Here is a 24,509-nt window from a genome sequence, read left to right on the forward strand (position 1 = left end):
TATTCACTGTGGCAGACACTTAGGGTGGCATTTGAAGAGTTGAGGGTAAAGCCTGAGACAAATGGCTCAGAGGCTGGTGCCAGCACAGAAATTCTGTGGTCCTGTGATTCTGTGAACTAGATGATCTTTAGGGTCCCTTCCAAGCCATTCTATGATTTCAGTAGCTTTAAGCTTGGACTGAACAGTAACTATCATAATAGATTTGGAAGATATCTACAGAAAGTGTGTTGTCTGTATCTGCTTTCAAAGTCAGAGAAACTGCATCTAAGTTACTCCTGACAGACATTCCTTTACCTCCTCCTTAAAAAATCCCAGTGCTGAGGACTCTGCACTTTTCTTATGCAAATACTCTGTACTACTCCTCCACTTCTTCTTCCTTCTCATCAAAAAAGGTTCTCCTGAAGTCTAACCTCTATGTCTGAACAGAAGCTGAATTTGAGTTAAGTGCAGTTTCCTCAGCCCACTTTCAATCTCACTTAAATCCAACAAATGTAAATCAACTGGTGTCTCCTCATAGTTCTCCTTCTCCTTCATAATATTATCAGATTCATTTGCTTGTTTCAGTACCTGAGGAGCAAGACAGCAGCAGGGGAGCCAGTGAAAATGTCAGAAGCCCATCTCTGTATGTATGAACCTGTAACAGAAATCATGTTGAGATAAGGCAGGCTTTAGGCTGAGACATGAGTGATCCAGTCTTGCATACAGTGCTGATTTTTTCAAGCACTCTCCCAGGTATGTGCAACATGCATGTACTTTAATGTTGCCATTACAGTGTCAGAATAATACAGGGAGTGGGAAGTTGATGCATCACCAGGTGGTAGCTTAACTAAATAATAAGCATTGCCCTATTTAATTTGCATTGTGGCAGCACTGAAGAACCCCTCTAGAACATTTTTCAGGATAAAATCATAAGGCATTTTATAAATAGTAGCTAAATATGTATCACAGACTGGAGGTGATTTTTTTCCTCTTTCAGCTAGAGAAACCTACAGCGTACAGTTGTCTTTCATCTTTTTAAGCAAGTAGTCTATAGGAGAGACAGTGACAAAGTACAAAACAAGTGACTACTCATCTCGCACCCATCCTTCCTTCTTGAAACAAAGGAGCTAGTGATTTTTCTTCAGTGTAGAAGAGACAAGTACTGTTTCTGCCCTACTAGGGTAACTGTACAAAGTGTTATATTGATCGTATCTCCTCAGTGTGAGAAATGGAAAACAATTTGTAATTTTCTGCCTAATAATTCTGAGTATGATGAATCAGGAAGCAAGTCCTAACTAACTTTACTACATGTCCTTATTTCTCACCTGAGAATAGCATAGAAATAGTCAGCACTATACCCTGCAATAAATGTATCAGTTTGGATACATTATCCAAGTCCTTATCTTATCTGTTCATATGTTTTGCTTCTGTAAACTGGAGTTGCTCATTGTTTTAAATAACTCTATTTGAGAACAAACATACACCATGATTCTAAGCCAGAGCAGATGGATCTAGTTTAAGGGCATTTCTTCATTCCCTCAGTATAAAATCAACTATTATCCTTACTGCTGTCAAATGCTGCCTTCTCTCAATCTGAAGAATTCGAAGTCACACACATTCCAAGAGTTTTCATTTGTCCCTTCATCTTAGTTTCATCCATATAGGATTGAATTTTGTAAATGAAAAAGAAATATGAATCTATGGATTTTTCACACAGTTTCAGAAGACACTAGAAACCAACATGTTTTGTTTGGTTTCAGTCTCTTCACAGAGAGAATATACACTGGAAACAGGTGAAAACCTGAATGATGGATTAAGAGGCCAAGTGGTTTTGCAATAACATGGTACCTGAAAATGTTGACTTTCAAGTCAAATCCCAGGTCCCCTGTAATCTCTCTACTTGACCCCAGACAACTCATTTGATCTGTCTGTAGGTTTGACTTTTCCATTAAAAAATGAATAGTATTCCCTTTATCTGTGTTGTCATTTTAAGTAATAAAGTCTTTGAGTCAAGCAAGTTTTATTTCATTTGCACAGATCTTTGCTCAAAAAAAAAAAAAAAAAACAAAAAAAAACAACAAAACAAAACAAAAAAAAACCATCATTTCATCCTCTTTCACACCTGTTACTGAAATTTTATACAGAACTGACATATAACTGATAAATGTTTCGATTACTCTTATTGTAGAACTGGGAAACAGCCATATTACCTCATCACCATATCTGAAATACAACAGCAGAAAAGTTCAGCGGAAGACTGTATGCTACATTTAAATGATACCTTGAATTTCATCTTAAGTGCTTACATTTATAATGCCACAAATGATAAAGATTAGACATGAAAAGGAAAGAAGGCTGGCAGTACTGTATTCTCTCTAAAAGCTCATGAAAATATGGCAAGAAGTATCAGGAAAGGAAATATGGAATGGAAATGAGAATAAGAGCAGAACTATCTTCCTAAAATGACCTCATTAAAAAAGTCAGTTACATGTTTGCTAAACTCCTGCTGAGATGACATTAAACAAAAGATCCTCTACAACTGGAAGATATTAAAGGATACAACATAGTAATTCCACATGCCCTTTTCAACATCAGCTGAAACAAATATAATATATTCCTTTGTAAATACTACACTTCATGCTGTTCATTTCAATGACTGTTTCATACTTGCCCATCTTTCACCTTGCTAATGTGATTATAATGGTACAAGGTATTCCACATAGTTGCCAAGGTGCAATTTAACTGTCTACATGTTTCCTAGTTAGAGTGTACCTCGTACGTGACCTAAGTATTGTATAGTTATTAATAGTTATCCTGTGGAAAGTGTCACTGATTTATTTGCTAAGTTCACATTGTTCTTGTCCTCATAGTAAAAGAAAGGAAAAAATAATTCCATTGAGAATACCATCTAAACAAATAACAAAAAATAAAAATTAGTATGGATCCTGAGTGCAAAGAAATTAACAGAAAATCATGATGATTAAGTGTTGTGATCATATTTCACATAAGCTCTGAAAAAAATACCAAAGGTAGGGACTAGAATTCATACATTTTGGAAAACATATTGAGATATTATTTGCTGAAGAGAAGATCTTTCTTCCAAAACTTCCATGAAACAGTGTCCATTTCTATTACTGATACATTTATCATAGAATTTATTCCCTTACACTTTTCTTGACTAGAGGTTTATGTTTCTCCAGGTTTCCCAGAAGGATTTGATAGACTGGCACATTGCCTGGGGTCAGTAATAATGGAACAAGTTTATCGTGGTGCAGTCCCTCCCTGACTAGAACAGTTGGATTCGGTTTTCTGTGTTTATATACACTGACCACCATGTGCTTCAAGCCTCCATGGATTCTAAAATAAACTAAGAAAAAATAACCATAAATAAATAAATAAATGCAGAAAAAGAACATCTGAGAAGAAAAATACACATTTCACACTCCTTTTCAAGTATGAGTCCTCTTGAGAACTAAATGAATGAACAAAGTGACGCACTGGGTGGACGAGGGAAAGGCTGTGGATGTGGTCTACCTTCACTTCAGCAAGGCTTTTGACACCGTCTCCCACAGCATTCTCCTCAAGAAACTGGCTGCTCTTGGCTTGGACTGGCGCACGCTTCGTTGGGTTAGAAACTGGCTGGATAGCCAGGCCCAAAGAGTTGTGGTAAATGGAGTCAAGTCCAGTTGGAGGCCAGTCACTAGTGGCGTCCCCCAGGGCTCGGTGCTGGGGCCGGTCCTCTTTAATATCTTCATCAATGATCTGGACGAGGGCATTGAGTGCACCCTCAGTAAGTTTGCAGATGACACCAAGCTAGGTGCGTGTGTCGATCTGCTCGAGGGTAGGAAGGCTCTGCAGGAGGATCTGGATAGGCTGCACCGATGGGCTGAGGTCAACTGTATGAAGTTCAACAAGGCCAATTGCCGGGTCCTGCACCTGGGGCGCAATAACCCCAAGCAGAGCTACAGGCTGGGAGAGGAATGGTTGGAGAGCTGCCAGGCAGAGAAGGACCTGGGAGTGATGGTGGACAGTCGGCTGAATATGAGCCAGCAGTGTGCTTAGGTGGCCAAGAAGGCCAACGGCATCCTGGCTTGTATAAGAAACAGCGTGACCAGCAGGGCTAGGGAGGGGATCGTCCCCCTGTACTCGGCTCTGGTGAGGCCGCACCTCGAGTACTGTGTTCAGTTTTGGGCCCCTCGCTACAAGAAGGACATCGAGGTGCTTGAGCGGGTCCAAAGAAGGGCGACGAAGCTGGTGAGGGGTCTGGAGAACAAGTCCTACGAGGAGCGGCTGAAGGAGCTGGGCTTGTTCAGCCTGGAGAAGAGGAGGCTCAGGGGCGACCTTATCGCTCTCTACAGATACCTTAAAGGAGGCTGTAGAGAGGTGGGGGTTGGCCTGTTCTCCCATGTGCCTGGTGACAGGACGAGGGGGAATGGGCTTAAGTTGCACCAGGGGAGTTTTAGGTTAGATGTTAGGAAGAGCTTCTTTACTGAAAGGGTTGTGAGGCATTGGAACATGCTGCCCAGGGATTTGGTGGAGTCACCAACCCTGGAAATCTTCAAAAGAAGTTTAGATGTAGAGCTTAGGGATATGGTTTAGTGGGGACTGTTAGTGTTAGGTTAGAGGTTGGACTCGATGATCTTGAGGTCTCTTCCAACCTAGAAATTCTGTGATTCTGTGAATCTTGGAAACTGGATAGATTTTGACTTTAGGAAGGTTTAGGAAGGTTTTGATCTCCCAGCTAAAAGAGAAGCTCCACAGATCTAATATTGTATACATGCTGGGTGAGGAACCCTTCTTCTGAAGAGTTTCCAGTCTAAAAAATCTACGAGGCAAATTATGAAAGGAGAATGAAAGGCACTGTGAAATAACTTCTATTAGAAGACAGAAAGATAGATTTCAGTGGCTCCATTCCCATTTCTTTGTTCATGAAACAATGTTGCCTCTGTAGGGAAGCTAAAGTTACTGGAGTTATGACAGAAATCAGGTGGGTGATGGTATTTTTCTCTATATATTCCTAGAACAGTTCCCTATAGATTTCTATATCGCAGAACAAACACTGCTGTAGTGATTTAAAGCAGGAGTCTGAACACCAGTCATATCATGCTTATCTCTGGAGCCTGTTTCTCCTAAAATAATACCTTATTCTTCATGCATCCTCAAACAGCTACAATTAAAAAAAAAAAAAAAAAAAAAAAAAAAAAAAAAAAAACACTTATTTGACATATATATTCAAATAAAAACTCACTTTCACTTCAACCCACCATGTTTTAATTTACATATTTTTATACTTCTCTTACACATTCATGCATAGATGTAAAAGATCAGAGGCAACATTACCATTCTAAGTCTACTCATGAAGAATCCATACTATGTAACCTTTATTTTTCATCAAAACAGTGCTTATAAAGAACATAAGAATACAAAATAACCCCCCAAAAAATATCCCCTGTGAAAGATTTTATTCAATCTTAGGCTGGTATCTACTTTTCATTTGAGGATGGATGTTTTGATTAAAAACTTTAGATGTGGTACTGTGTCAGCCACTATCATTAGTATTTACTAAAATCATGAGAATAAAACAGACAAATACTGGAATTTTCAAAGGACAATAATGCAGTCAGCCCCTTCACTTCTATGGAATCTTTTGAGTGCCTAAGCTTTATCCATTCTGGTTTACACTAAAGCCTTTTCTATAATGACATTCCAGACAATAGCACAACACTTTCCTTTTTCACTGCTGAACTCTTGGTCTACCGTCTTTATTGTGCTTCCTTTTATAAATAATTTTATGGTCAAATACCCAGCTGAAATTTAAATAAAATGAAATCATGACTTCTTTTCACCATTAGTCCAAGATAACATAATAGCATTATGACAGGTGAAGGTTAACATTTCTAGTGGAACTTTCATTTAAACCATCTCAAAGCAAGATGGCATGCATAATTGCTTTGCACCAATAGAGGAAATAACTCCCATTAATCCTGCAGTGAAGGTCATAGAAACATTGCACTGGCTCAGAACAGTTGCAGAATGAAGACAGAAGAGAATGACTGAGTCATTTAATTCATTCACCCCTACCTACCAGCACAACCTCAGGAAACTATTTATCTAGCCAGTACAGAATTATTTCAGTTATAATTCACTAGCAAATGGAAATCAGTTTAGAAGAAGTAAAAAGGAGGTGAGTCTTTGTTAAGAGTTAAAAATGTCTTCTGCTTGTTTTGAAAAAAAAAAAAAAAAAAAAAAAGCCCATTTGGACCTGGTCCTATGATAAACAAGACTTCCCGCTTCCAACAATATACCGAAGAAAGTTCTGATGAAGTGAGAATCATTCCTTCTATTTTTAATTATTTTTCATTTTTGCTATTATTAACATGCCCTTGTTCCATGTAAAAATACCGGTAGACAATCTATTCTCATGGTACTTCTGGCCCAGTTTTTCAGGCCCAAGAGAATCTGTTAGTTTGTAATTCAGTGAACAAACCAGAACTCCATCATTACTTTTTACTTTCTCTTAGAAGGTAAATAACTTGAACTTGCACACTATAGACTTGCAGGGCTATCAGTCCCTGCTTCTTGGAGTCACAATAAAGTCTTTCAGTCTACAGTCTTTTCAACTGTAGTTTTCATTTAGTTAATGTGAAGCAGAAAGTGGATAGGTATGGAAAAGTCACAACCTTCATTGAATATGCCAAGCCACAAGCAGTATTGTGTGAAGGTCAATACTGTGTAAATAGATGCTCCAGTACTTGTTTTTTATGGTGAGTATATGAGGAGTCTAAATGCTATGCAAACAATTAGGATTGATTTAATTATGTTCAGGGGCTTCTTTCTTTGTTTGTTTTCAGTTATTAAGAAATGATCAAGTCTCTCAAAGCAAATATATGGAACTTCTCAGGAAGTCTCAGCAGAAATGAAATTTCTGTGTAACTTCCAATATAAGACATCCATTTTTCCTGAAACTTGAGAGATTTCTTTCTAAATAAAACAGTTGCTCTTTTCTCATCTGAAATTCCTAATGAAGTCAATCCATTTGTACCTACACAGATCAGTTCTGAAGTATTTAAAAAGTGATTAGAACAACCTTACAAGAACAGCTAGCAATACAGCTAGCAATAGTGATCTCCAAGAGTGCCATTAAGCACAGATTAAATAAAAATAAAGATATGACTGTACCAACAAGTATTCTACCTAGCTCAGGACAAGTATTTGGGACAATAGCTTGTGTCCCAAAGGCAAATTCATTGAATTGGACAGCAGCTAATCATTTCACTCTGACACAAAATTAAGTTGCCAACTCTTGCTGTTGATTCTTGCTCTTTCTGTGAGGACATCAGCATCTGCAAGTCATTCAGTAATTCAGAAAACTGATCCAGCTAAAACAAACACACAACCAAAATTAACTTTCAGGCAAATCAGTCTTTGAGTCAATCCAGCATGTGCCACAAACACATTATGCCAGCACAACAAACCAATAGAAATCTGTGCCCTTGCCTGGGGAGGAAGAACAGAATCTTCCCTTTCACTGAGAAATGACATTTATATCGTCTTTAAGTGACCCAGTTAAAGTGCAGGACTGAACCAGTTTTAATTTCTTTCATGTGCTACCATTCCACAACCATAGTAAAAACCCTTGTTTCCAGTTCTGCTACCAACTCACTATTTTGGCTTATTTGGACTGAATTTATCTCCCTTTTGACTAGCTTGCTGTACTCCCATATGTACTATTTGTCTCTGCAACAACAACAACAAAAGTGACTTCATTTTATTGGAAGAGATTTGTAGCAATGGAAATACTCTACTTCAACCTTCATATAGGAATTTATACTAGACCAGTCCAGGGTTATTAACCCTGGAAATCTCATATCAATGAAAGTCACAGCAGAGGTGTGATAGAGCAGCATGATACTTTGGTACCAAAGCAATATCATATCAGTTGAACATCACAGCTAACTCTAGGACAGAATACATTCGTTGAACATTCGTTGATAGTTGAAAAATTCTGTATGACTCTTTGCCTTCCAGTGGGCTTCTTACATGGATAATCTCCCAGATATTCCACTGGCTGATGGTGTCGCAGGTGATTAGCTGATTCTTTACTTTTATAGTAGATGTATTGTGATGTACTGGAATGAATCAGTGAAATAGGTAAAGGAGTTTAAAATTTGAGAATGCATCTCAATTGATCTCATTGATTGTGTTTGATTACGTGTGACAAAATCTCAAATGCTGTAAACTAACTGCATTGATTTGAGTAGAGTTACACCTATATAAAAACAACTTTGGAGTTGATGGGTGAACCTGAAGAATCACAGCTCTCAAAAAGGTTGAAGTAAGAAAAATGATTTATTTTTTTTCTCTACTGCTCTTTTCAGAATGTATTCAGGAACATACTTGTTGCAGCAAGATCGGCCGAAAACACAACAAACACCAGTATGGTCAAGTCATGGCCTCCTTGCTGTTTCAAAAATCCCTCAACACATACTGAGTTGTAAAACCTCTTTCCTATACGTGTTCTATAGAAATATTGGGTACCAGTTATGCAGGTTTTGAAATACATAATCACATATACTTAATGCAATTAAGTGGTTTAACATCTATAAATATCTATTTTTCTCTGCAAATAACAAACCTTGCTCTGTGTCTGTTGTTTTTTCCCCCCTTTTGTTTGTTTGTTTGTTTTGTTGTTTTGTTTTAATAGCAGCATGAAGGAAACTGATCTTTTTTTTTACTCATGGAAGGATAAATTAACATAAAGTTAAAAAAAATGTAATCTATGAAATATAAAAGCTCAAATTATGTCTGGAGAGCTTGCGGAAAGAATTGTGAAAAGCAGCAGTTGAACTGAATTCTGTTCACTTCATTTGTTTTCAGTATTAAGGAAATCAGGCAAAATAGCAGACCAGGCTGACATGTGGTTTGGGGAATCCAACTGAGCATCTGGCTACTTGTACTTAGAATTCCAATCAATTATTGTGGTCAGAGCTGCTGCAATGTAAACCAACTATGAATCACATATCACTCACAAAAATATTTTGTTATGAAAATAAAAACAGGATAAATATTTGGAATTTTCTTTGATGTGATCAATTCAGCACAAAGGAAAAACTTGTCTTGGTTATAGTGATGTTCTGGGATTATTTTTTTTTTTGGCTAGATACTGATTTATTAATGTGACTATAAAATTCTAACATGTGGCAGGCACAGTAAAAATGATTGAAACCAGTCCCAGAATAAAAATGTTCTGATATCAGTTCTTCAGATGGTCTAGGTATCTTTTAGTATTTTGATCCATGGTCTTTTGATCCATGGTCTGAGGTAGAACATCCTTCTAAAATATCCGAGTCTCTAAAATATCTGAGTCTGCCTTAATTATTGCTTTTTTAGATAGAAAATGAAAATCAGAAATTACTCAGGGAAAAAAAAAAAAAAAAAAAAAAAAAAGCCTGCTTTCAGAAACTGCCTTTTGTACAATGAGAATTGGATTCAGTTCTTCCAAACCATGTTCCAGCCACACAGACCATAAAATGAGCACTAGAAATTGGTTAGTGCAACTCAGTTATTCCAGAAAGATCGAGAAGTTATGCCTTTAAGATTATGTCTGAAAAGTTTATGAATACTGTTACATCCTATTAAAGCAACTGCCTAGATCCAGGTTCTCTGATAAACCAAACTATTGCACTTCCACACAGATACAAATGGTCTCTTACACAGGAGAGAAGAAAGGGAAAGCGATGTACCTTTATTTCAGTAAGGTTTTTGGTTATGACTATAATTCTCTAGGAGTGCATTGTCTTTATCAAACTACAATAAGATTCCAGCAATGTACTGGAACAGACTAGTTTTCAGTAATCATTTTTGAAGGCCAATTATCAGTTTCTCAGAACTGAGCTGGAAGGATACATCAGATGGAGTTACTCAATAGCATTTTTTGATTCCCATACTATTCAATAATTTGTCTAATGGTTTGGGTGATAAATTAAGAAAAACAAACAAGCAATCAAAACCACTTGTTAGACCTGGGGTAAAATGCCATTTTGACTATGGCTACAATAAAATGAAAAGATGGGGTTTGTATTCAAAATGACCTTGATGGAAGCGGTCTGAAATACATAAGATGCAGTTCTATAGCGGAAGGCAGAAAATATTGTAAATATTTGGAAAGAACTAGCTATACTTACATAAAATGTGAATACATAAGACCATGTTTTTCTTCAGAGGAAAGGAAAAAGTCGGGGATCATAACAACTGTATAATAGGAGTGATGTGTATGAACCTTGTGAAGGAATTGGTTTAACATCCTTCAGCTGGATTACTGAGGAATCAGTGAATACCCCAATGCTTTAATAACAGACATAAGACAAATGGTTAGAGGCCAAAGGTAAACAGTGAGAAGAGTAAAAGGCTCTTGAAAACACTGTGTCTAAGGAGTGCTTTGGGAGTCTGTTTTAATGTAGACCTGAGACAACCAAGGATTATATTATTCCTAATCTTTAAATACATAAGGAAGTGTTGCAAAGAAAAAGGCAATAAGCTAGTCCCCAGTTCCACTGGACATTTCATAATTGTAGCTTTTTTTTATAACACATTTTGTGTTTGGGACCATGGTCCCATCTGCCCTGTCATTTGACAAAGAAGGTGATGATCAGTCTTTCACATGTTTTCAGAACAGTGCCAGTACCATGGAGCTCTTTAGGTACCTTCAGCATTACAGATATTGATAGTAATAAAGTTGAGCTTCACTATATCATGTAGATTAGTCATATTAAAGGTGTGTTGTAGGGCAAAACATCCATATTTATGCTGTATTTAACTTTCTATTAATAATAAATCCAGGTGAAATAGTTTTGTTATTAATATTGATCACTGTTCCAATTGAAAGCCCAGATGTCAAGGTTTCCTTCAGCATGCTTAGTTATATTTAATAGTGCTGTTGATGAGTGAGAGCCTAATGAAGGCTAACAGATGGTCTATTTAATATTGCTGTAGGATTTGAAGCACTTGCCAAAATAGATACACAAAAGGATTTGACAGCCCTGTAACTGAAAACCTTTAATTACAGCTACTTCAACTCCTAGGGGTTTCTCTGAGGCTAACATAACACCGCAGCTTTAGGATAGGTCAGCATGACAAGGAAAGGCTTTGTGCAGCCAGACAGTGAGTGCTGGTAAAACTGCTGAACATTAATAAATTGGGCTTGGTGCAGGTGGTTTAGAAAAAGAAACCTACACAGAGAGGATAATAAGTGATGGAGCTTTCTCTGCCTCTGAGAACAGTTTGCCCTTTGTCTAAAATACCACCTCTTAAAAACTGTCATCATCTGCTGAGCAGGTAGGTGGGGAGAAAGTGTGTAGCTAAAGTGGAACTCGAATTATACCTGATTTATAGCTGTGACTTCATCTCAAAATGATGTGAACTTCAATCCACTCTTAGGGACAGAAGAGTTACAAGAAAAGGGGCTAACATTTGCTGAAGTTGTAAAGCTCTTTCTTTATCTTTGAAGGAGAGCACAAATTTATTCAAGACTAAAGAATACACATAAAATGCAGAAATCTATGATCCCATGTCACAGGTAAGGCTACTTCTGAAAACTTTTTTGAATCATTGATCTAAGCATAACAGTAGAGAAGGAACTGTAACAGACTCTCCATGACTTTGCCTTGGCTCTACATGCAACAATTGTCCCCTGGTTTTCTGGCATACATTCACACCACTTCCAAAATGAAATAAGGCATAATTAGCAGTCTCATTTGCCTGAAGTGATTTCTAGGCAATTGCTTAGAAATTGAATAAGTTACTTCAGAAAGAATAGGTGTTTCTACTGTTGCTGTTTCTGATAGATCTGTTTGTAACTGAAGGCATTGATTTTTCATAAGTGCCAGGAGGAAATAATCTGCAGAGTTGTTCATATATGATTCCAGATATCTGATCAGTACTTATTTTCTATGGTACTTTTTAAGGGTAAAAAAAAAAAAAAAAAAAAAAAAAAAGTGGATATCCTTGCTAAGTCCTCCCCCAGTTTTCTGTGCACCCACAGCCTTCTCACTGGCAGGGCAGCATGAGAAGTAGAAAAATCTTCAGCTCTGTGTAAGCACTGCTCTGCAAAAACTAAAACATCAGTGTGTTATCAGCAATATCTTAATTAAAAATCCAAAACTGCATCAAACGAGCCACTATGAAGAAAAGTAACTCAATTCCAAGCAATTACACCTGTGCTAGACCCCAGCCACAGAAACCATTTACAAGGGGAAAATGTAAACAAAACCAAAAAAACAAACAAACAAACAAACAAAACAAAAAAAAAAAAAAAAAAACTACAAGCAGGAAACAAGATTTCCTAAACCAACCCACAAACCACATTGGGACAGCAGAACAGGGGAGCCTATGCAGATATCCATGTATACAGAAAAGTGGTGCCACATGGAAGTAACTAATTTTGCCAGTCCCCACAGTATTGACAGCCACAGATTTCTTGCTCTAGTTTAGTGGGAAAATCTATGAAACTTTCAAAATTCAGAAACCACATGAACAAATTTCAAGGGTATGTATGGAAAAGCCCACTGGGGATGATCTTTTTTTCTCCACATGTGGTTTTTTCACATGTGTGTTGGCTGATCATGAATTACCTCATGTAAAACCAGCTGCTTGTCATTATTTTGGACAATGCTGAAGCCTGACATTTTTACTGCCTTGTGCAATAATGTGTGTTTTTGACTTCATCCAAACAGAAACTGAAAATGAACAGACACCAAACACTAGTGTCAAGGAGAGAGTGTACCCTATGCAGGCAAATTAAGCAGACATAAAGAAACAAGATACAGTTTACTGTGATTCTAATCCAACAACTGTTGAAGTAACTGGAAAGATTCCCATTGGATTCAATAGGCCTCAAGAGCCAAACCACCTCCCTAATGGTCATAGAAGTGAAATGCCACTGCAATGCAACATCCTAAGAAGAGATATAGTCAGGATAATAGTAACACAGGCTGCCAGATTTGAAGGTAATTGGAAGAGAATCACTAATTACAAAGGCTGAGATATCAGACAACTCTTTCATCATTGTATGTGGTTGAACATGATAAGCAATGGCTAAGATGCTGGGGATGTTTAGAAGCTAAATATATTTTTAATGTGATATGCATCTTCTTTGATGTAGACACTTTCATTAAATGTTCATCTGTTTAATTATTATTTATTTTATACAGAACTTTGGGATTTACTAAAATGAAAGAGGCTATTGTTTGTTTATTATTTTATGAGTGATGATGCCAAGGCTGACTCCTAAACTACTCAGTTGTAACATAAGACCTCAAGCCATTCTAATATAGACAATATTCTTGGAAAAATCAGCTTTGATGAAAATACATATCCACAAAGGATATTCCATAATGAGGGGAGGTACAAAGCATTGAATGTTCCAGCAAAGTCAATTAAGCACTAATTACTATTGGATTCAGATCTGTCATTCCATGATAAATTGCTGAAGTAAAAGTATCTTTTCCACACAGTGGTGCCAAATTCACCCCTGCTGATCTTACAGATGTTTTTTTTTTCAACTGCCCCTCCAAATCTCTTTGAGATGAAATGCAAAACTTTCCCTTGTTGTAGCCACCAGTGTGAAAAACTCATTAGCTGATATAATCTTTACGGGTAGTTTTCTTTGTGTGGTTACATGACAATCCTTTGCTTTCCACATTTCTAGGCTGCACTAATGATATCACACCCTCTTTTCCCATGAGGCAGATCTTTCTGTAATGTGCAGTTGACATATGGTTAGTGTCTAGCCCTTTGGTATCATTCAGGTGATGGAGAGCCTTGGAAACCTCTTGACTTCATATCAATCTCAATATGCCCCATCAGGAATTCTGCAGATGACTGTGATTCAGCTTTTTAAATATTTCCAGGAAGTTCATCACTCATTGCCACTTTTCTCCTTACCTTTCAGCGTTAACAAGTTTCCATATGCTGTTTCCATATGCCATGTGGTTTTCATAAAATCTCAGGCAGTAACTCCTCCAAAAGCTCAGCTACCTTTGTGGTGGTTTTGTTTGGTAGCATATTCATCCAGAACATAAAGATGAAGTGAAAGACATTCATTCCACTGGCTTGAATGTACTTTGGAACGGACTCTAATGGAGTCCAAATTCAAAGATTTTAAGGTGGGAAGAGACCAGTACAAACACTAATCTCCACTTAAATTGAGTCACTCAGTTTTTCTTCATTAATCTTTCCTCTTCTTATATTGAAAATATAACAATTATATTTATATAGAATTGAAATTTTTTCACTGATGTTATTGTAAATTTCATGCTCGTCTATCTTTCAGCTCCTGTGGGCATGTTCAAGACAGTAATTAAAACTCATTGTAGACTTACTGAAATGTCCTCAAACTGAAGTCAGTCTGATCAATATGTGGTACAGCCTCAACACAAATCCCAACTGGTGGTTCCATAGTGTAGATGCACAGGTGAAGTTTAAATGTCTTTAGAAAGACAAATGCAACTTCTAACTATTTTTTGAACCTGATACCTCAATCCTTCTTCCCTCAGTCTGGTTTCTTTTTGCCTAAATATAACATGAATGTATCATATATTCCTGAATATAACAAATTAGCTCCCTTCCTGCACAGAGAGACTTGACTTAGTAACTTTATTTATTTTATTTCCTGTTCTCCTGAAGACTTCTGTCATTTCCCCCATTTTCCTTTTCAAAGAAGACTGAGACGCTTTTTCAAAGTGGTGATTACAGACTAATGTAGCCTGCCTCAAGTTTTTTTGCATCTTTGGCTGAGGGAAAATGCCTTCATTTCTCCTAAGCATTTGTATTTGAAGTTGGCAGTGCTCCGCCCCTCCTGCATGTGTTATCTCTGCTCAGTGGTGAGGTCAGAGATGCAGAAAGGAGCTATTCATGATTCTCACACAAACAGCATTTATCACTGCTAAACTTGGATGGTTTGGAAACACAAATCTTCCAGCAGTGCACTAACCTGAGCACTCTGAGCCCAGCCACATAAACAGAAGCATCTCCCTTATTACTTATTTAGATAATTATTACTGTAGTACAGTAGAAATGATAACTCTATGGGATGAGTGATTTAACTTCCATGCTAGCACTTTAGTCACAAAGGAATAGGTTGCTCACATTACAGCTCACAGACATCACCAGGACTAATCCTCTATAGCTCACAAGAAGATAGAACATGAATGAACAGGGCTTTGCCTTCACCACACTTTTTTCTGATAACTGGAGAGATTGAAATTCCTTCATTGAAGTACAGGGGCTGAAGGTGTCTTCCTGACAGCTACATGATATATCTACCACTTTCTGCTCTTCTTGCTTCCACCCAGCATAAACTGCAACCTTGACTGTGCAGGCTTTCCAAAAGGGGTGGAAAAAGCTGACTTGGCAGCTGTAGCTCTTGAGGAAACTGTGGTTTGAAATATGATTCTGTGACTGTTTCAAAAGGTAGAAATTCAGTCACACTTTGGTAAGTTTTGGGTTTGTTTTTGGTTTTGTTTGTTTGTTTGTTTTTTCACCATCTCTATTAATTCGTCTTCCTGGGGACAATTGCTAGCGATTCTCAGGTGTTTGGCCATCATACCTTTCTTTTGCTTACATTTAAATCAAAAAATGCTTATATAAATTGCATAAATTCAATCTCTCCCACCTTGTTATCTCATCACAGTTAGGCAGAAGAACTATCAGTTAGTGTCTACTTTCCTTTAAGAATATGAGTTGGATTGTTTTCTCATGTATATGTTTCCTTACTTGTCCATCTATTCCAAGTTCATTTTAAAAGAAAATGTGAAAGAAATGACAGAGCATACATAAAGACCAGAAGTATTTATGGCTGAAACATCAAAAATGTTTAACTTTCAGGTTCTTGAAGGATTTGGAAAGGGGATGAGGAGACTGTGGTAATTCTTTGTAGGGAGGACAAGGATTCATGAAAAAATCAGCAAAATAGCAGGAAAAATAGCATTTGAAATACAGAAAATAAGGCTTTGAAGTAAGAGCTCCAAAGGTCCAAACCATTGACTGTTTATGGAGCTTTTCCCACAGTCACAGTCAAATGTATTAGTTGTTAACTCAAATTGTTAACACATTATAAACAATTTAAATTGCTTATAAATTAAACTGCTTATAAAGTGCTTGCTGCACTTTTAGTTTTAAGAGTATTTATAACATTTAACAAACACTGTAATCTCACATAGTCTATGTATTTCTACCTTGTTACTTTCTATATCTGCTAAAACCTTCACTAAATTTCCAAAAGCCATTAAAGCAAGGACAGAAACACAAACACTAATAAACTTTAAAAGCTTGTTAGCACAAAATATATTGAAAGTCTTACATGGGGAGAAAACTCGTGTATAAACCAGCCAGTGCCATTTAGATAAAAACCCACCTAATAGTAAAAAATGACTTTATATCAAAAGATCAAAAATACTTTAAAACCTTTTCAAAATGTACACAGAGTCCTTCAAACCAAAAGATTAATTATTTTAGGTTTATTTTTGAAAATCTGACAACATTATCTTGACAAAGTGGAATCTTTATACAATGTGGTTCAGCAATAACAATTATCAACAACTGCTTATTGTTGCTCCAAATAATAATTAGTAATAATAATAAAGTAAAAGTGGTTTTCATTTAAATATATTTCACCTTATTTATATTTAATTCTTTCTGTTAGTATGCCAAATTATTAATGGTGTAGTAATAAACCCTATTTTAAATATGGCTTGGCTGAGTATACTTTGAAATGTGGTGCTCTGCGAAGGAAGAAAGTGAATTCAGCAATGTATTAGTTAAATTATAAAGGTGCTAACTAAACACAGTCTTAGTGGCTGCACAGTCAAGCTCCAGGCCTCTTTCTAAGTGTGTATCCCTTGCTAATACGTTGGGAAAGCCATCCATTAAACTCTTTTTTGGAATGAACATAATTATTTTTATCCCCATCATTCCTAAAATGGTAGGATAAGTCTAAGAGCCAGCTTTGGTCAAAATTCATCCTTAGTTCCTCCTGGGACATCCTGTGCCAAGGTTATTATGGCTTATTACCTGAACAAAAGAAAGTCAGTAAATAAAACCAAATTGAAATTGTAAGAGGTTTGTTTCCTTGTTCTGATTCAAGCCTGTTTCAAAAGGATCACAGGAGATGTGAATTTATTAAAAACTGTACACAAAGCAAGATGTGGTCTACAACAAGACTTTGTCTGACTTTGTTGCATTTTGTTTGATGACTGCTTCCCACATAATCATATGCGGTTAACTTCCAACTTTTCCCTGTGCGTCTTAACCATAACTAAATTCTGTCACATTTTCCCCTGTATTGTCCCTAACCTCTGCCTTCTCCTTTGGGCCCTACACCCAGGTCCTACACCTGGGTCACAACAACTCCAAGCAGAGCTACAGGCGATGAGTGGTTGGAAAGCTGCCAGGCGTGAAGGACCTGGGAATGATGGTTGATAGTCGGCTGAATATGAGCCAGCAGTGTGCTCAGGTGGCCAAGAAGGCCAACAGCATCCTGGCTTGTATAAGAAGCAGTGTGGCCAGCAAGTCGAAGAAAGTCATTGTCCTCCTGTACTCGGCTCTGGTGAGGCCGCACCTCGAGTACTGTGTTCAGTTTTGGGCCCCTTGCTACAAGAAGGACATCGAGGTGCTCGAGTGAGTCCAGAGAAGGGCGACGAAGCTGGTGAGGGGTCTGGAGAACAAGTCTTAAAGGAGGCTGCAGCGAGGTGGGGGTTGGTCTGTTCTCCCATGTGCCTGGTGACAGGGCAAGGGGGAACAGGTTAAAGTTGCACCAGGGGAGGTTTAGGTTAGATATTAGGAAAAACTTTACCGAAAGGGTTGTTAGGCATTGGAATGGGCTGCCCAGGGAAGTGGTTGACTCACCATTCCCGGAGGTCTTTAAAAGACATCTAGAGCTTAGGGATATGGTTTAGTGGAGAATTGGTTAGTGTTAGGTCAGAGGTTGGACTAGGTGATCTTGGAGGTCTCTTCCAACCTAGACGATTCTGTGATTCTGTAATATAGCAACTTTAGGGCAAGGAGTCAGGGTTGAAGACTGCATGGAAGCTCATGTTCTTTGAACTTTCATGGAGGGGGGGGAGGGGGTGGAACTAGATGATCTCCCAACCTGAGCCATTCTATGATTCCATGATACGATTTCCAACACAATCATTGCCATTAAAAAAAGTCAGTACTTAACACCAATTACTATAAAACCACATATGACCTGTTGCATTTCCCTCGGGTCCTTAGAATAGGCATATGTCTGAACTGGGAGTTTCAGAACTGCTTAGTATTGGTTTACTTTTGCTGCTATTGAAACCATTGGTAAAATTTCCATTAATTTCAATAGAACAAAGTTAGACTCAGTGTAAAAACGTCATCATCCATGGTGTCAAGCTGACATTTTATTTCATGTTAATGATAATAGCTAAGAAAATTTTAAATCAATCCATCTTCAATATTACAGAAGGGGAAAAAATAGTACTGTAAGGTGCAATGTAGAAGAGATTTTACCAAGGCTCAGGTAACCTTTGAACACCTTTAACATTAAAGTGATTTTAGGGCTGAAAAATGCTCATAATAAAAGACTTAAGAAGCTCAATCTGCTCACCCTAAAAGATCAATAGTAACATAATTACAATGTAGGAGTGCCTTCGTAGAGTGAAAATACCATGTAGTAAAGGTCTCAATCTATCACAGAAAAGTACAACAAGAACCATCGGTTTCAAGTTACACCAAGCAAAATCTCTGTAGAACAAAGTCTTCTTCTTCTTTTTTTTTTTTTTTATTTCAATACTATGTGTTGATGGAGTTTCCACATTTCAAGAGCTTCAAATCAGGATTGAATACTTTCTAAAAACTGGAGTGATTGTCAAACAGAAGTTATCAGTCTCAATAGGAAACTAACTAGGAAAAGAAAGGAAAAAATGGGGACAAATGGGTGTCATTATGCAAAGGAAGAATATACTCACAAGGTGAACCAGTTGACCAGCTGAGGATACAGGTTACAATGAGGATACAGATTAGAACCTGTAGAATTGATCAAAAATCATATATATATAAATATATATATATATATATATTTTAGTCTGAAACATGTGCCTTATGGCACAGTGTAAAGACTCAGGTAAAATATTATTCTGCAATCTAGATCAGTATTTAATTTGTAGATAAGAAGTTTGTATAGTTTCTGTTTGGTATTACTCTGTATTTTATCCCATTGTATTGCCTGTCGCTGTACTGTGACTTTACATTACTACAAAAAAAAGTTACCTAATATAAAACATCCATTTGGATACATCTACTCTGTTACCTCTGTAGCTGTTCCATGATTTAAAAAAAGATTTTAAAAAATACTTCCACTTATTTGTTATTCTGCTGCTTTAGTAATACTGCCAGCTGTACTTTCCACTTCATATGAATTCAGGTCTATTCCAATTTTACACTTCCCTGCCTTTAATCCCAGTGTTACAAATGGAATCCCATGCTACACTAATATCTCTTACTCACTGGCACAGAAGAGATCAATATTTCAGAATGCCATATGTTTTATAGATCAACTGCCTGGTGCATAAGAATCCAATGGCATCCGAACCATTAGACAATATTTGTAAGTTACACAAGGAAATGATTGTGAAGCCTATCTTTGCATGACATATCACATCCTAAGTTGTCTGTACTCATCTGTGAAATGTTTTAGTATTTCAATGAAATTTCACTAAGTTATTCAAATCCCCTATCTCCTCTGATCATAAACCATTCTCTGTGGCCTCTGGGCATGGTGGATCCTTTAATAATGTGAACATTTTGTCCTTCATGGACGTACAAAGACCTCAGAAAACTTTCAGTAAGGTTTCATAGCAGTCTAGCAAAACTTGGCTGAGTATTAGCTCTTACAGAATCAGAGATGAAGCCAGTGGCTGAGGCAGACAGTTGGGGGTGTATACGGTATTCAGTATGACAGAACTGCATTTTTAAAAGTCCAAAACAAAACACTATTGAATACACTTTATCTACTAGAAAGAGGATTAGAGAACAAGCATATGATATCTCAGACATATTGCTTAAAACATCATTGACATTTAGAATAATGAGTAGAGTACAGTAGAGTACAGTAAGTAGAATAGAATAGAATAGAATAGAATAGAATAGAATAGAATAGAATAGAATAGAATAGAATAGAATAATAGAATTAGACTAGACTAGAAGCAAGACACAAGGAAAAAAAAAACTTGACTGCTTTCAAGTAATTTTAAACAAAATAAATGAGAAAGTGATGAAAACTGAACCAAGACTGAAACTTGGATGGTAACTTGGATGGTTTTCATTCTGTAGATTTTTTTTCCACTTGTAGTATAATATCTTCATAGTGCTGTTTACATGAAAATTAGTTTAAATAGCAGCCTGAGGCCCTGGAGAAGTCTCTGAGCTAGTAGTCTGGATTTTAATAACGCTGCTGTATTTCTTCACCATATTATTGTAAATTTGTATAATGAGTAGTTTTCCTCTGAGGAAATGGCCAAGATAGTAGTACTTGAGGGAAGCTCTTTAAAGGCTATTAAAATGTTGTTATTATAAGTTTTTAATAACAAGTTGGAGAAAGACCTTACCAGTGAGGTCAGCTGGAAACCATAAATCAGACTTAAAACTTTAGATACATCTACAGTGATTACAATCAGAGTGCTTCTGCTCAAACTGAAGTTAGGGTAGTCTGTCCAGGTGAAGTTGTTTGGTTTCAGCCTGAGCATGTCTTTGTAAATACCTTTCTTTTTCCTGCTGAATGCAGAAATGCATAAAAAGAGGACTTTGACCCAGAAATAAGAGTCATTCTGCCCAGAAAGGATTTCTGGCTACAGAAAGCAGGATATGAAAGCAAGAAGCAAGGCTGCTGCAAAAGTTTTAGTTAAGTAAACAAATTTTGCTATATTTTCCCCACAAATAAGCCTAGTACTTAAAAATATCTTCATCCTTTCTTCTTTTCACTGAAATTCTTGGTCTTGTTGGGTATTTTTATTTATTTATCTTAATAGCTAGCTGATCTAAGTATTACTGCAAATGGTACATAATAATAGTAATTCCAAAGCTCTCCCACTGTAAGTTGTTTGTGTAGGGAAGGACATTTCATTTCATACATCATTTACAACTCCCTACTATAATTCTAGGGAGTCAGAAAGCTTTTAAAATTTAATGAGCAAAAATGTTATGCTGTTGCAGCATCCAAAATTGGGATATACCAAGCAGTTACATTCAGGAGATTTTCTCTTGACACTGGTTTCATTTTCTTTCCACTACACCAAAAAGAATTCATCTACTCTGAAGTTAATTAAGCTGAATAGGGAAGAAGACATTTATGTGAATCATCTCCAATGTCCTAATCCATTTGCGTATATGTTTTTCCTCTAAGATGCTCCCAGCCACTATAATTCATAAACAAATTGCATGTAGAAGTTGCAATTTTCTTACCTCTTGAACAGAGTGATCCTTTAAAGCAGTATCTCCATGTCCTAGAGGATAAATTGTCAGTCCTGCTGACGAACTGTGCCTGTTTCTATGTGACGCCTTGCCTGGCAGCATCGCACTCTAAGCACATTAATGCTGTGTTATTACATTGGCATAAATTAGTCAATTCATCCTAAAGTGGTCTGTGTGCATATGCAATATCTTTTTTAATTATTTAGCCTGTTTGGGCACAGTAATTAATCTTATTTGGAACAAATGTTTCTAAAGTTTGAAATGGATAGGTTCATTTCAAAACCCTTCAGTATGCTTCTATAACTAAACAGGGATTAGAAACAAGCTGAGAAAGTAGTGTGTCAGTGAAATGCCACTTCTAGCCTGACATATTTAGTTCAGAACATCACAGATAGGGCAAACATTTGTGGAATCCATCTTGGAACTTCTGGAGTCAGAAACAGGGGACTGGAAATCTCATGGACACCTGTATTTTTACAGCATGGGGCCAGCCAACAAAGCTGGTATTGTGTAGGTGCATGAGGAGCAGAAATACCTAACCTCCTTTTTTAGGAGGTAATTTTTAGTAATTAAAAGTAACAGGGTAGAGGGTGCTGGTTGACTGCTGATGGGAACATAGGTTGGCCGTGATTTCAGTTCCCTGTTTTATCACTACCCTGACAATTGCCTCTGGGACTTGTACTTCCCCAACTGTCGAAAAGAACTAACACTGTCCTCCTTTACAAAGCACATGGAGATCAATCAATGAGTAATGCTACAGAAGAGGCTTGTATTCTCATTCGCAAGTGAGACAAAATCATTTTTATTTTTTTTAAATCCACTGAGGAAAGGAATCAATTGTCCTTGATTTAAAACCTAGAATCCAGCTTTTGTTGCAGTCACAGACACGTAGTGAAGCTCATCAGTGTGGTGGAGTGAATTGCGACAGATGTGCTCTGTCATGCAGCTCCCATTTTTGAGTTTTGCAGCAGTAGAGAGAGGAGGAGGAAAACACTGAAGGGCAAGCTGCTTTCATTCTGCTTTTCTTCTGATGACACACAGTATCTGCCATGATAGCCCTGCTCTGTGTTAAGGATTCTTTATATTTAAAGTGCAACCAAAATGCCATGCCTAACAAACGATGACAAGCAACGAGTGAGAAGTTAGGTTGTTGTCATCCTCTGTGACTGCAGAACTGTATCTGACTATGTCCTTGACCACAGTCCTCTCTTCTCTGAAAAAATACTAGGAGGTTGGCATATTGTCCCAAAACTTTCTTGCAGGCATTATTCCCAGTCCCTCTGCAAAGCACCAGGGCACCTCTCTGCTCAGTCCATCTGTGCGTTGGGGATGCAGTCAGCTTTTCAGCTCTCCTGTGGAAAAGGTTATTTTCTTTTCTGTTTTCCACCGAGATTGTTTGAATCATGTTCAGAGTTTCAAATGACACTTGCTCAAGAAAATTACAGTAGTGATTGAGCTAATTGATTAACATTCTCCTCTGTCTGGAAATTATCTATTTAGTTCTCAAACTTCTACCTTTTTGCAGCAACAGTATATGAAATCATATGCGTTGGTTAGAGCTAAAATACAGGAAAAACAGGACAAAGCCACCCCATTTTTTATTCTAAAAACATAGGCTTAGTGGTAATGTAAAACTTTTAGCACACAGGATGTTCTGATATTTCAAATATGATTTGTTCCAAATAAAATACTCCTCGTAAATAAAAAACTCTTCTGCTTCATTTGAAATATTGATATCAATTGTGATTTAAGAATATATCATTTTAAATGAAGTCATATATGTATTCTAAAAAAAATGTAATATTCAATCACAACATTATTTTAGGATATGTGCTTTAAAAAAACTTTAAAAATATGAAGGAGAACAATTAGAAGAATCCTCTATTAAATGATAACTGTTTAGATTTAACAAAATTGAGACAGGAAAATTAAATAATATTTTACAACTAGTGTAAAATGAAACATTTTGGCCTTATTCAAATATTAAAGAGAAAATACCATAATTTGACAATGTTATGTTTCAATGAGCCAATTAGCATTTTCCAAAACAACTTTCAGCTTCCCACTTTATTTAAGGTGCTCTTCTGGATTACCTTTTCCTTTTTATTTCATTCTACAAATCTTGTAATTATAAAGGAAAAAAATCTCATTGAAACAATTCTGGAAGGTTTTTCATTGCCCCTAGGAGCAAAGACATGTACTAGCTAATTAACTACAGACCAAACTAGCTTCCATTCAGGTGCACCCACATACTCTGTTCTTTATAGAAGTAGTTTCACCACCTCCATAAAGTAGCATTACAGACTGTTCCTGTGGGCAGTGAAGGAGCCCTCATTACTCAGTGTACTTGCCTCTTCTCTCAGGTCTGTTTGGAGCTTGTGCATTGGTAGAAGCAGGGCATTATGAAGATTGAGACAGTTCCTCCTGAAGAAACAGCCCTAAGAAAACTTGCCAGATGACAATGAATACCAACAGCTCTCTGGTGACTGATTTATTTTGCTCTCAGACTAATCTTTATCATCTCTGTGTTAGCTAAGAGAGATGATCAGAAGGAAGAGTATTTTTGTATGGTTGGTTTGTTGTTTTATGTTTGCTTGCTTTACTCAGCAAATAGCAAATTCACTGATTGGATTTATATTGAATAAAAAAGTGCATGTTTGAGTCCATTTCACTGGATGTAGGATAATAGCAGTGACTTTGAAGAAGACCTAGACGATTAGTGGTGACATTTTCAAAATGAAATACATCAATTATTCATTTTAAAACATAGTTTTGTTTTGATACCTAATTCTGCTTTTAAAAGGTTAACTCTTCTTAAATGGATGCTTAACATTCTTTCTTTCCTTTTCTTTGAGCTTCTTACTTAGAATATGCTCCAAAATTAAATATATGTATACAAATAAAAAGCAGAACAAAGTATTCTACTTTCTCAAATAATTATATACATATATATATTTATATAGTTATTACAAAGATGAGTGGCTTCCTTTCACTCACTTTCATTAAACAAAGCAGAAAATGCTGTTATTTTCACCTCT

This window comes from Anas acuta, chromosome 6 (assembly GCF_963932015.1).
Source record: "Anas acuta chromosome 6, bAnaAcu1.1, whole genome shotgun sequence".
Classification (NCBI taxonomy): domain Eukaryota; kingdom Metazoa; phylum Chordata; class Aves; order Anseriformes; family Anatidae; genus Anas; species Anas acuta.